The sequence below is a fragment of the Lagenorhynchus albirostris genome, chromosome 15 (assembly GCF_949774975.1).
Source record: "Lagenorhynchus albirostris chromosome 15, mLagAlb1.1, whole genome shotgun sequence".
Lineage (NCBI taxonomy): Eukaryota > Metazoa > Chordata > Mammalia > Artiodactyla > Delphinidae > Lagenorhynchus > Lagenorhynchus albirostris.
The window spans coordinates 8,709,908-8,723,426 of NC_083109.1; the positions used below are offsets into that span (position 1 = coordinate 8,709,908).

General features: G+C 43.5%; 1 protein-coding gene across 3 annotated transcripts in view; it reads left to right on the forward strand.

Moving 5' to 3' along the window:
- The first annotated feature begins 556 nt into the window (after positions 1-556).
- ZNF217 (zinc finger protein 217) overlaps positions 557-13,519 on the forward strand; it is a 28,074-nt gene continuing 15,111 nt past the window's right edge. Inside the window, exon 1 of one of the 3 annotated variants that reach the window (XM_060123574.1) lies at positions 557-632. The gene's annotated coding sequence lies outside the window, so the exon portion shown is untranslated. Of the gene's footprint in view, positions 633-3,980; positions 4,116-4,388; positions 4,459-13,519 lie in introns of those variants that run through there. The other 2 variants (XM_060123576.1, XM_060123575.1) reach the window with 2 other exon arrangements.

A 13,519-nucleotide genomic window follows, 5' to 3' on the forward strand; every position in this document is an offset into this window, starting at 1 on the left:
TGAGGTATAGTTGATGTACAGTGTTATAAGTTTCAGGTGTACAACATAGTGATTCAAAAAATTTAAAGGTCCATTTACAGTTACTATAAAATACTGGCTCTATTCCCTGTGTTTACAATATATCCTTGTAGCTTATTTATTTTATACATAGTAGTTTGTATCTCTTAATGCCCTCCCCTTTTCTTGCCCCTCCCCCTCTTCCCTTTGCCTACTGGTAACCACTAGTTTGTTCTCTATATCTGAGTGTTTCTTTTTTGTTATATTCTCTAGTTTGTTTTATTTGTGACCCGTGTAATTTTTAAAGGAAGTTTACAGTGACAGTTTGAGTGGAGTCAGCCTTGGAAAACCATCCAGGATATTAGAGAAGATGCATAGAAGTTGTGCTTGTAAAGTGGGGCAGGGTACTCACCAAACTTGCCAATGGGACAGACACAGCCATGATTGGTTAGTCAAGCTGGGATTGCATCTAAACCTCTATTTATACTGAGCCTTATTCTTGGCCCCTCCCTTTTTTGGTTTGCTTATAAAAACCAGCAATCACATCTCTTCCAGTATTGTTCCGAGTCAGGTGGACCGGCCAACTCAGGGAGAGAAAGCCTCCTGGTTCCAGACCCTGCCTCCACTTCTGCAAGGTAATTTCTGCTATTTATTTTTATCATGTATTATTATGATGTTTTGTAGGGCGTTTAAAATTGTGAGATGACTTGAATGGGATGAATAAACTTAACAGGAAAGAGAGAAGTTTGGTGTTCCCTGGAGTCGCTGGTGATCTCTACTTCATTTAGTGCATTCTGTCCTGTTAAAAGAGCTGCCCTTCTTCATTTCCTTCTCAAATGTCCCTTGTAGTTTGCAGAGCTGGCAGGTTTGCCTAACTTTTTCATTTTCTTTTCCTGCTAACTCCTCACTGCAGTTTTTCAGGTTTTCCTGCTCTGAACACTGAATTCTTTTAAGTCTGTGTTGGCTCCGTTTCAGCTCCAGGGATTTACATACAGTTTCCAAATCGTTTCTCTATAATAGTTCCACAGTAAAATAAATACTTGCGAAAATAAGAAGATCATAACGGCATCCTCCTCTGCTAATGAAGGCTAACTCTCAAAAGATGATTCCAATGAATGTTAAATATAGCAAATTAGAAGGGTTTTTTGTTGTTAGATCTGAGAATGCGGTGGCAGGCAGGAGCTGGAGAGAAAATCAGAAGTTAACTAAAGCCAGAGGGCTCCTATCACTGGGATTAGATCAGAGATAATGGTGCGATTTTATAAGCATACACTGGGAAATAGATCTTAAGGGGGGCTGGTCTGTTTGGATAATTGTGAAAAATGAGGTGTAGGTGATGTGCGTCGCATTAAAAAGAGGTGAAGTGGGGTCTTTCGCTCTCTCCCCGAATAACGTGTGCCGAGCATCAGCTCACATTTGAAGGGACATTTCTGGTTCCATTGTTTGTGTCGCCTGCGTCTCTGCAGCACCTGACTCCTTTAGAGATAGTCTAGCTGGGGTGGGGGGGGCGGGGGGCGAAACAGGATTATGTGTGGGCGGAGCTAAGTATATGGAGACCAACGTTCGATTTTCGATTTTCATTTCATACGATAATAATGAGTTCCTGGCTTTACTACAAAACCGAATGTTCCTGGCGTCCTCCTGTTGCTTTTGGAGTTTTCATTCTTAATTGTTTTAACTATACACGCTTTCCAAGTAAATCTTAAGTGTGAGTCTCCACCTTCTAAGGGGCCGGAATGTGTCCCACAGACGCCCTTACAGCGCATTCAGATCACTCTATGTCCATTTAAAAACACAGTATGTGTTTGCAACCCAGCACTCAGCCATTGGCAGAATTTTTCAACGACTTCCCAGTTTTGTTGGCACGTCTCCAGGAATAAGGTTCTTTGTAATTCTTTGCTCAAACGTAAGATCGCCTATAAAACGCTTAGCGGATAGATCAGTTAATAAAATTACTTTCAATTTGAAAATCTACAAGGTAATATGGTTTTTTTGTTGTTGTTCTATTTTTTATTTTTTGCCGGGCCGGGGTGGGGGGGGGAGGGAGGAGAGAGAAACAGTAACTAACAAACCATATGATGCTATTATGCTCACAAAGTGGTAGTTTTGTGAGGGCATAGGGAAAAGTACCATTTTTTGCTCAGAAAATAATTCAGTAGCAACAAGGTCTGAGGGCCAGGAGCCTCATTGTTCTTAGTGAAACGATTATTTGTCAAAACATTTGATTGTTTCCCTATTCCTACTGAAAAGTTTGGACTTTTATTTTGCTCAATTTTGACACTAGGATTTTTAACTATCAGTGCTATTGTGTTTACAGCTTTCAAGGTTTCAGAGTTCAAAGGTTATCTATTAACATGTAGAGTGAGGCTACACTTATGTGAAGACTCAATTTGGTTTCACTTGTTCATAGTTTCTTTGTTTTGTAGCAGTGCCCGAAGTCATTTGTTTTGGTAAGTTAAATGAAGTTTCTTGTTTAGGAAGAGTGTGTCTATGGACTGTATTTTGGTATGTGACTATAAGACTTTAAAAAATATTTTAAAGAAAGATATTCATCTTCCCTGAGAAAAGGAACTCTAGTACTAGAAGTGATCAATATCAGTGTACTTGAGTGAGGGAAAAAAAAAGAGTTCTGGCTTAAGAATCTACTTCTGGAACTGCTAATTAATTAAGTGTAAGTAATTGGTTCACTTCCTTTTTAAAAAAGACTAACCAGACCATATGTGGGGTTAGTAGTTATATATAAAATGACAGCAAAACATCACACTTGGCAAATTCTTCCCCTTTGCTGAGAAACTGTCTCTCAAGTTCCATTTCCTACTTATTAAGGATTGCACTGCTCACCAGCGGAGCATTTATGTAGGGCTTTTTTTGTCCTGATTTATTAAAAATATACTTCAAGGGCCTTTCTTGATATGTTTTAAGTTTTTCCATTTTGGACACACCAAAGGCCAATAAAAAAAACACAACAAAACAAACTTGGCTATTTTGTGGTGACTTAACATAGCACCCTTTACTTTTGCATTCGTTTGCATCTTGGGGCAGAGAACTTGGTGGGTATGATTGTTGCTTCTTTGGTTCCTCCTTGGGGCTTACTTAAAATGGGGGAATATCACTGGCCTTCGGAATCATAACCTTTTCTTTTTTAGTGAGCAAATAAAAAGAATAGTTGCGAAACGCTTTCAATTAAGGGGAGGGGGAAGGCTAGTTTTTTTTTTTTTCCCCTCCAGTTTTAAGCCTGGTTTCATCCACGTGGATTTCTATCAAAGCCAAGTGGATTCTTGGCATCTAGGCCAAGTTTAGAAACCTCAAGTTATAGCAGCGCAAGCTCAGCCCTTTCAGAAAAATAGGAACAACTAAAAGTAGCTTTACGGAGATACTAATTTAAAAAATATTTTAATCATCTTATCGACCTTTCTCATGCTTGAAGAAAATTTGAAAAAATGTTGTTTGTGCACAGTTGCCTTCTAACCTACCCAAATGGGGGTAAAGGCTTTTCGTTTGTTGGTAATGCAGGATGACCCAGGAGTTCGGGCGACCAGCCCCTCCCCTCGCCTGGGCACACCTTGCATGGGAGGGGGAAGCGGCGAGGCAGAGGCCTGGAACTGCGCTTGCGCACTGCCCTCGTGGCCCCCTCCCCGCGTACCTGTCACTGGAACCGCCGGGGCGCGCGCGGGCCACGTGAAGCCGGATGGCGGGAGGCGGGGGGTGTGGGGGTGGTGGAAGGCGCGCGCGTGCGCGGGAGTGGCAGGGCGAGAACAGGGAGTGCGCGCGCTCGGCCGCTCGCTCGCGTCCGGGAGGCGGAGGTCCGTGGCGGTGGGCGGGGCAGGGGCGCGCCTGCGCAGATCACGTGGATGTGGGGGCGTGGCAGAGGGCGTGGCCGGGCGGCCGGTGAAGGCAGGAGGCGGGGCGTCTCCGAGCGGCCGGGCCGAGGGAGGGCGCAACAGCTGCTCCTTGAGCACTTTCTGACCGAACAGTCCCCCTGCGCCTGACGCGCCGCGCCCCGGCGGCTCTAGGGACCCCCCGCGCCTGCACTGTCCTCGCGCAGACGAGTAGGGGGCGCCCGCGCCTTTGACCCCCGTGAGCACCCCCGCCCCGCTCACCTTAGCCCCGCGCCTGAGGTGAGCCCGGCCCCCAAATCCTCCAGGCGGGGGTGGGGGTGGGGGACGCTCCTTTTGGGGGGACTTCAAGGCGCGAAGCCCCGAGGCGCCCTGGGGGATGGCCTCGCTTCTCGCGCAGTGGCCCCAAGTCTCTTTTGGGGGGCCGGTGCGGGCGCGGAATCCGGGAGGTGTCCGCACAAAAGGCCGAGAGAAACTCCCCGTCGCCTCCCCTCCCTCTTGCCTTCCCCGCCCCCTCCCCTCCTCGCCTGCTCCCTCCTCATTCAAACCTCGGCTCGCTCGTGTGGTGTCAGTTCAGTCCCGGCCGCCGCCGAGCGAGGAAATGGCCGAGGAGCCGGAGCCGCAGGTAAAGGGGGCGCGCCCCCCGCCCCCGCGGGGCCCCAGGGGGCTCCTCGTCTCGCCCCTCCGGCGTCCCCGGAGCCCGCCCTCGAGTTTCCCGTGCTCGTTATCTCGTCCCCTCCCCGGACGGTTCCCCCGCCCCGCCGGCCCCCCCCCCCACCGTTCCTACTCTCTATTTCGCTCCTCTAGGGCGCCCCCTCCCCTCCTGGCTTCTGAGCGATTCCACTGGCGAGAAGGTGTCGGGCGAGCCCCCGGTGTGCACAGACTGTGTTTGACCATCACACTTACTCTGGGAAACAGTCTAGATGGCTTGGGGGCGGAGAAGTGCCCCCTTCCCTGGGTCGGGAGCCAGGGGCCCGCCGGAGGGAGCTCGGGGGCTGCGTGGGGGGCTGTTTCTGAAAAGTTGGGTGGCTCCGCCGGGCAGGTCTCCCCGTTTGCCAACTCTGCCGTGGGGCGCGGGCGGAGGGGAGCGGGCCGGCGCGGGGTCCCCTGCTATGGCCCGAGAGGGGCCGGGGCAAGTTGGAAACAGCCAAAACAATGCGTCCTAACAGGCATCCCCCGCAAACAATGGCCGGGACCGTCCGCACGGGCCGGGCGGAGGGCGCGTCTACAGGGGCCAAGGGAGGGGCTTGGCCTCGCCGCGGACCCGGCCGCGCACCCCAGCCAGCCCTCCGGGCGCCCCCAAATCCGTCCCCGGGAGTCCCGGTCCTCTGCCCACCCCTGAGCAGGCGGTGCACCGGGCTGCGTTTCCTGGATGTGTGATGAGGGTTTTTTTTTTCCCCCCTTTAATTTTAAAATATTTTTTTAACTTTTTTTTTTAATAACCCTTAAATGCTTTAAGAATATATCACTCAATTCTAGTGGGAGACGCAAAGCCAGCTGGAAGCAGAACTAGGAACTCTAAAGGGCAGGAGGGATTGAAATGTTAGCCTAAAAGTGTTTCTTTTTTTTTTTTTTAAAGGGAAGTTTCTGCCAGGAGGCGCTGAGTGGCGAGACCGCTCAGTTTCAGATGTAGAGCCCTCTTCACTCTTGATTTGGCCCCAAAATGCGAGCCGCACGGGATGGGGAGGGAGAGGGGGAGGAGGGCGCTGCTGGGGGCCCCGGGAGGCTGGATTTGGGATGGCCCGGGCGGTCTTGCTCCGAGGGGGCCAGACCAGGCCTGCGGGGTGCGCAGGCCGCGGTACCTGCGCCCCGGGGATCGGAATAGAAGTTCAAGTCCCGGGTTGGAGCCCACATTTTAGGATTCAGGGTAGGGCCACCGAGGACGGGAAGCCGCATTCTTGGGCGGGTGGGTGGGGGTGGGGTGGGTGGGGGGAGGCAGTTTCCCCCTAGGGCTTATTAAAGAGAGCAGGAGAGGGCCACCAGTGGCCACTTCTGGGACCCCAAGCAGCTTGTTCACACTTGGAGCAGTGTAAACTTTTTTTTCTCTCATTTTGTTGCTTTTTCCAAGAAAAGGATAGTCACTTCAGAGTTTGAGGCTTTGCTGTGTTGTTCCCCTTTGAAATTCCTTGAGCCTCAATTTATCTTTCTGGATCAGCCTATAGGGCTTGGAGCGTTAAGCTTGAACATTCCTTCACGTGTATTAAAGACAGGCGGGTGCAGTGGTTCTTTGGTCGGTCTGGGGTCCTATGTTATTGACCGCCGTGCAAACGAGCAGGTTTCCTAGTTTTCTAGATCGTTTGGAATCATTAAGGTGTATGTTTTAAGAAGCCTAGGTCTGATTTAGTTCAGGTTGATTCAATTATGTCTTCATCGCTTTTGAGTTGGTTGAATGAGTTGACATGAGATTAAGCCCAACAAAAGAAAAGGCAGGGTAACAGCAGCTGCCAGCCAGGCCTGGCCACTAGGTAGGGGTCCTTAGGGGGCCTGTACCTTCTCTTTTGTATGTGTCAAGAAGTACATTTAAAATGTTTTCGACTGTACTTTTTCCCCCCTGGAATGGATGGACCGTCTTGATTGATAGCAAATAAGACTTAAAATAGTGAATTTTGTAATACTTTGAGAATGAGTAATAGATCTAGATTTTCTAAAAAGTCTTTAGCGCAGTAGTGACAAGTGTAGAGCAATAACCTAATTGCTTTTTGTCTGAAAAGTGTAACAGTCAAACCACTAGTTTGTGCTTGCTTAGTTAATGTGTGCTAAGAACTTTTAAGGTGTGTCCTTAATGGTAGATGACTTTTTCTGAGAAGTCCTGTTTATTTTAGATACTGTTTTGTTTAGTATTCTAAAGACTGTAGTAGTGCGTGTGCGTGTGCGTGTGTGTGTGTGTGTGTTTAATCCTGATGTTTTAGTGGAAGTCGACCCCCACCCCACATTGCTGCCATTTTAAATCAGTTATATAAATCCTGAATTCCAGAGGTAGGGACTTATTTAAAAATTCAGTTGTCAATAGCTACAGGCCAAATTTATCATTTATTTGGCTTGTTTGGTAGAATAGGGTTAATAATCCGATTGTTTGGAATTTTAATTATTTGGCGAGACGAGGGAGGCTGCTCCTTTAGAATTGCACATTGATTTTGCATGCTGGAGGAGGGAGTAGGGGAAGATTATGACTTTTCTAGGTAAAGGACACAGACTTTTTTCTTTTGTGTCCAACTTCTTTCAGTCCTTTTATCTTCACAACACCGTCGAACACTGCCGTTTGACCTTTGCTGTGTGTTTTTAATAACTTGTGAGATCGAAGTTTAGTAGTTGTCTTGGGTTCATATTATTCCCTTTCACTTCTTAATCAAAAAAAGGAACTAATACACCACTCAGATAAAACTTGTAGAAAATGTTTTGCTCCTTTGTCCTGAAGAATCGATTTAGATAACAGCTTGGTTGTTTTTTTTTTTTTTTCCAAGTAGGGGAGGAAGAGGGAGGGGTGAAGGTTTTGACTTTCCCAGTAAAGGTTTAAGGTGGAGGTCGGTCTGCGTTCTCTTAATAATCCTCCATTTTTGGCAGTGGAACTTCAGGGAGAAATAGCAGCCCCTGTTTTAATAAAAACCCCTTCCAGTGGTCCTTTTCAAGAGGAAATCTGGAAATAAGACTCAGTCATCAAGTCACTTACAAACTGATGAAATAATTAAGGAATATAATGGCCTGGCAAGGACAGAGTCCCTCTGTCTCCTCATTTCAGATAAATGCTAATCACTTCTCTCTCTTTTAACAACATTTATGATGAAATGGCCTGTTTTTGCCACAGCGGGGTTGCTTTGCCAACCCAGAGCACTCTTAATTCTGATACGCTTGATTAGAGCCTCAGGGGTCCCAAAAGATGTGCTGTTTTCCCACTTTGTAAAATTACATTCTTTTCTCACAGTTGTCTCAAACATGATATTGGTTGATAAGAACTTTTGAGTAGTTTTAATGATTCTTTACTGCTTACAGTCTACTACTTTAAAAAAAAGATAGACTTTTATCTCTCTTAAGACTATAAATGATTGGACCTTTTTTACATTTTACATGAAGCTTTGTTTCCATTTGCTCAAAAAAAAAAAAAAAAAAAAAAAGAAAAGTCAATTCAGATCATTCCAGCTCACAGATGCCACTATGGCCTGTGAGCGTTTTCTAGCTTGCTGGGTATGACTTGTTTTAAATGGCTCATTTCTAATTTCAGTTTAATTGTGTAATAGTGTGTTTAATAGATGAATTGGAAAGGTGAAGTCAAAGAACTGAACAATGGCTATGTATTTTCAAGCTTCAGAATTACACAGTAAGAATGAAACACATGAGACAGTTGGATAAACTGAGTATTCATTCCTGTAGAATAAAATAAATGTAAGGAGATTTTAAGTTAAATGACTTTATTTGGAATATACTGAGTAGTTTTCAAATTGCTGAGGTGTGCTGCAGAATAAAAAAAACTGGAAGGTATTTACAGAACAGCCACTGAAGTGGAATTAGAGGAATCCAATCATATTAAATACTCTAAATAGTGAAGAGTTTAGTTACAGCATGTAAATGAAAGTCGTGACAGTGGAAGAGTCTTGATTTGTATGCCTCATCTTCAGATCTTTGGGGGAGGGGTGCTGACTAGTTTAAATGCACGTGGAAGAAAGAATGAGTTACACAAAGACAGCAGGAAGGAAATTTCTTAAATCTGCGGGAGGGAAGCTTGATCATCATAGCTGAATGGCCTCATTTGGGGCAGTATAAAACCTTCTGAAATGTTGATGAAATGTTGACTTTTGGCAGTAAGGTGATCTGGATTATTTTTCTCCAACTGATACTATGGTTAGGCAAATTTGCAGTGGTATGTAGGGCAAAGGATTGGGAATTGAGACCATGAGGGCAGATAGAAATCTGACTTTGAGGAAGTGGGAGGACAGGGACCATCCTTTCCTAAAATCGGCAGCTATTGATAAGTAAGCTCAATTCTTGTATAAATCTATCTTCCCAGTAAATAGAGGGGCAGCCCCTGTCAGCCAGGTGCCACCACACGTTGCTCATTTACGCTTCGGGCTGGAATGCTCATTAGAACACTTTATATTTGAACATTTGTTGACGGACTCTTCTGAACATCCCCATAACTTCCTGCCCAGGGTAACAACATAACTGAGTTACTGGAAATTTGGGGCCAGTTTGGTAATTTTGTGATAAAGTTGAGAAATAAAATTACTAAACCCGAAAAGACAGCTTAATAAGTTGTATGAGAGAATTAGTTTAATTCTTTACCCTTTGTCCTCGAGCTTTACCAGAGTTGCTCTTGGCCTGTACGGCCCTCCACTTGCTATGGGAGAGCAATCGTGGAGTGAGCTGCTAGTTTTTTAACGGGTTCGTGTAATGTTTTGTGTGTTGGTGTTCATTAGTTTCTAGTGTGTCGGGGAACCTTCTGAATTTAAAATATAGTTCTATGGACTGGAAATTGAGAGTCCACATATGTATTGTTCCTGAGTCAGCATTAGGAAGAACACTTGTTTTTATATTTCCTACCTGTAACAAATCAGGATAACCTCAGAACAGTTCAATTATACCAGAAGAAGTGTTTTTGTGTTTTTTAAATTAGTGGATAAGTTCTTTTCAGTTCAGTATATAAGTCTACTGAGCAGTGATTGTATTAATTGAAGGGAGACTTTTTTTTCTTATTTTTGAGAGCAAATAGGTGATTTGAAAGAGCCAGACATACAGCTTTAGTATTTACTCAACAGAGATGGGGAGGGGAATATTTAAATGTGGCTAAAGAAAGATCTCATGCCTTAAAAGGCATTGCCCTTGTTTACATATAATCTGAAGTTGGTTAAATTGGCTATAATTAAGAACATTCACCATTAGGCACTGTGGAAAAAAAGGTGTAGTTGTGTAGGGTAATGGGTAATATGATGGTTATAGTGATTTGTATATCTGTGTGTGTTATATACACACAGATATACAAATACCTATACACACGTGTGTGTGTGTGTGTGTGCAGTGTTTTCTTTGTAGAGAGTTAAAGAATACAGGTAGTTATTGTTTTTTTTTTAAGTTTGTTGAAATCTCTCTGAAGTTAGTCCTGTCCAAAATCTTTGCAAAATACTTAAGGTAGTACTGGTTAAGTGGTAATAATAGAAACTCACGATAGCAGTGTGCTTAATCTTGCTTAAGTAAAAATTAAAACAATTAATTTCCCTTATAATTCTTTTTTTCACGTCAAGATAGAATTTTTAAAAGCCAGTTTACAGGCCACAGTATCTGTTAATATTGATAATACTAAAACTAAAAATATGTGGTGTTTTAAGTTCATATTAAGATCGTTTATCAAGCTTAATTAATTTAGGAGGAATCAGGCAGAGTTCTTAATCATGACGCTGAAATATGCTAGTAGGAATATATTTTTATCCTACTTCGATCTCTAATCCCATGTAGCACCGAGCACCTACACAGAATTTCAAGAAAATGAGCCTTTATCCCAGGATCTTCGCAAGCCTTGCCTTTGAACAATCATTTGCTTTCGAATAGATTGTAATGTTGAATGTAAACTTCGAATATTTTAGTCTTTCTCTCTCGCTTAACTTTTAAACATCTTTCCACAGCTATGTTGGGGAAGTTGGGTTGGCCATCTGTTCAGTGGGTGTGACCTTGGTGATTTCCTTGCAATAGTGTTGAAGGATTTAAAGTTGTAGGTTTTGATTGCTACTGTAGATTACTTTGTAGAGTTCTCTTCACTTGTCAGATTAAGGAAAAAATAGTATGTGCAAAATAGAGAAGGGAAACCTATAGAAAAACCGGCAGTTTCCTAACCACATCTTGGAGATAATTTTGAAGTTTAAAGGATACAAATGAATTGGCCGGAGCCTAGTAGTTTGTTTAGACTGAATGTTTTAGTGATCATTTATTTGGACGCTTAGGTAACTTGGGTGGTGGTAGGGGGAGTAGATTTGTAGGAATACTGCAAATTACTTGACTATAAATAGAATTTTTAAGTGTGTTTGACAGGTTTTGAGGGCCTTGAATACCTTATTGCTCCATAATATGGTAATAAATATTCCATGCCAAGACATGTCAGATAACCTGTTCAGCCGAGGTAGGGATGTGGGGTCTCTAAAGGCGACAGTTTGAGTACAGCTGTACATTAAGAACAGTATTTCCAAATTAACATTGTCAGCAAGGTGGCATTCACCTCTGATTTACTGTGCTTAAGCACAAATTATGGTGCTTTTCATTAAGCATTGTATACTGGGTAGTATCAATATTTGCTAATTTCAAGGTCGATAGGTATTGGCAGAATTCATAGTAAATTTACTCACAGATGAATATCTGCTTTAAAAAGAGATAAATGACCTAAAGAACACCAGACTTATATTTCAGGTGGTTGTAGCAGTTATGGCTTCTATTCTTTTCAAAGCTTATGTTGTGGTGAATTAGAAAAAAGTATCTACTTAAGTGATCACAATATAAATTAAACCCTAGTATTCGCTCAAAATATTAGGTTATACTGAATAACCTCTTGCCTTAGGTGCCTTAGGTGTGTCTGGCTGATGGTCAAGTGCTGTCATTAACCTGAGTAAAGGTTAAGAAAACTTGTTTTAGACGTTGAAAAACATTTTTGCTGAGCGCCTTTCAATAAGCTGAGTGTGTTCAGAATGCTCACTTTTCTTCAAACTAAAAGCAGTTAGACTGTAGATGTTGGTTTATAACGTCTTCCCTACCCCCTCCATCTCCAGTTCTTTGTCGAGACAGACAATTCACTTTATCAGCAGTGCCATTGGCGTACTGTTGGCGTCCGTGTGCTCCATACATGGAAACGCCGAAAGTGCTGGGGAGCCTGTGTGTGCACACTTCCCTCAGTTGGAATGGTGATATGTTGCTGTTACCAGTAATTAGGTTACGATGTCTGGTTTCCTTAAGTTCTGTTATTATTAAAGTCTTTATTATTACAGGCACTCTATAAAGATTTTTGTTGAGCAGACTGATTTTGAGTGTAGTTATTGATGTATAGTTTAAGGAAGTGTTTTGTCTGCATTTAGTTTTCTAAATCGAGTTGAGGGTATTTGCTTAGAGAGATGTCCCTAGCAGGCCCTGCATTTTGGGTTTGGTAGGTCAATAAGGAGAGTGGTTATAAAGCCAAGTGATGCAGTTTTGCTTCTACTAGTTAACTTTATGGTATGATTATATATGATTCATTTTTTATTATACTCTTAACATTGCAGAAAATGGCAATTAGATGGCAGCCTCAGATAGCTGTGTAGAAGTCTTGATGAACGTTCAAGTTAATTTTAATATCAAGTCAGTTACGGTTGGTGACTGTGGCCAAAAATGCACGTACTCATTCTCTACCTGTACTGATTATGTGGTGTTTCTTGAGAGCCTCACCCTGTGCCAGGGACCCTTTCTAGGCACTGGGGGGCAGCAGTGAGCCAGGCCGACAGGATCTCTGCCCCTGGGATCTTACTTTAAAGGGAGTGGCCCATAGTTTTCGTATCTTTTGGGAGAATAGTAAGGATTGCTTGTGACCCTAGTGCTGGGGACAGCTGGGCACAGTTAATGACCATCAGAATCTGTCCCAGAAACTTCCCTGGAGGAAGAAGTCCTTGGGTTTTGCCTGGGAGGGTCTTCTTCCCCAGCTGACTGCACCCCAAGATTCCCTGGCCTGGGACATCCTTCCCTCCCTCCTGTTCACCCTCTTGGGCAAAACTGAAGCTCTTCTTTCTCCGAAGGTTTTTCCCACTACCCTCCTTTACCAATCCTTTAGGTCTTGTGTTGGAAGCTGATGATGACTTACTTAACCCAGATATTTAACATTTCAGAGATAGAGTTGAAACTAAATTGTCTTTCTAAGACAGGAATTTCCAGTATATGCTGTTACCCAATGTGGGAAATAATAGGGATGTACCCACATCATGTTTGATCCAGATACTGAGTTTAGGATTGGTGTCTTTTGGGGAAAGATCATTTATAGAAAAGTGGAGTTCCCCCAAACTTAAAGATGTCACAGACTAGTCAAATTTCTTATAAAAAAAAAAATTATGTTGAGGTCTGACCTGGGGGACTTTGATTTTGCCAAATTAGGACATTAAAAAAAAAAAGCCTGCAATTGCCACTCTTTTGTTTTATGAAAAGGGTATTTTGGCATCAAAAAGTAGAAAGGACCTCAAATAAAGGACAATCTTTATTCAGATTGGAATTAATTCACATAGCTTTGTGTAGAGCTCATTGAGCAGTTTTTCTCTTTCTCATTCAGCTGTTGGCCAGTGAAAACAGTGTTGTCGGGTTTGAGAACTGCTTTTCTAGAGTGTGTGCTGTTACTTTCTTCAGTTAAAATATTACCTGGGACACTAGCACTCAGTAAATATTTGTTGAATGAGTAAATGACTACACAGAAACCCGAATTATCAATCACAGATCCAAATATCATTTAACATCTTGATTAGCATAATCATTAAATATTCTTTTGAGTATGTCTATCCATAAATGTAGATCTAACCCCAGGACCACAGAGTTTTGGAACCTGGCAAGTGGTCCTGTAATTTAACCACCCTCATTAAGTAGACAGAGAAAGGTGAGGTATGTAGTGGTGCCAGCTTTAAGGTTGTGGCTTGGCCAGGACTGGAACTCAGGTCTCTGGAGTGTTCTGTTCTGTCCTACCCAGCAGCTGGTAGCCAGCCCATGTG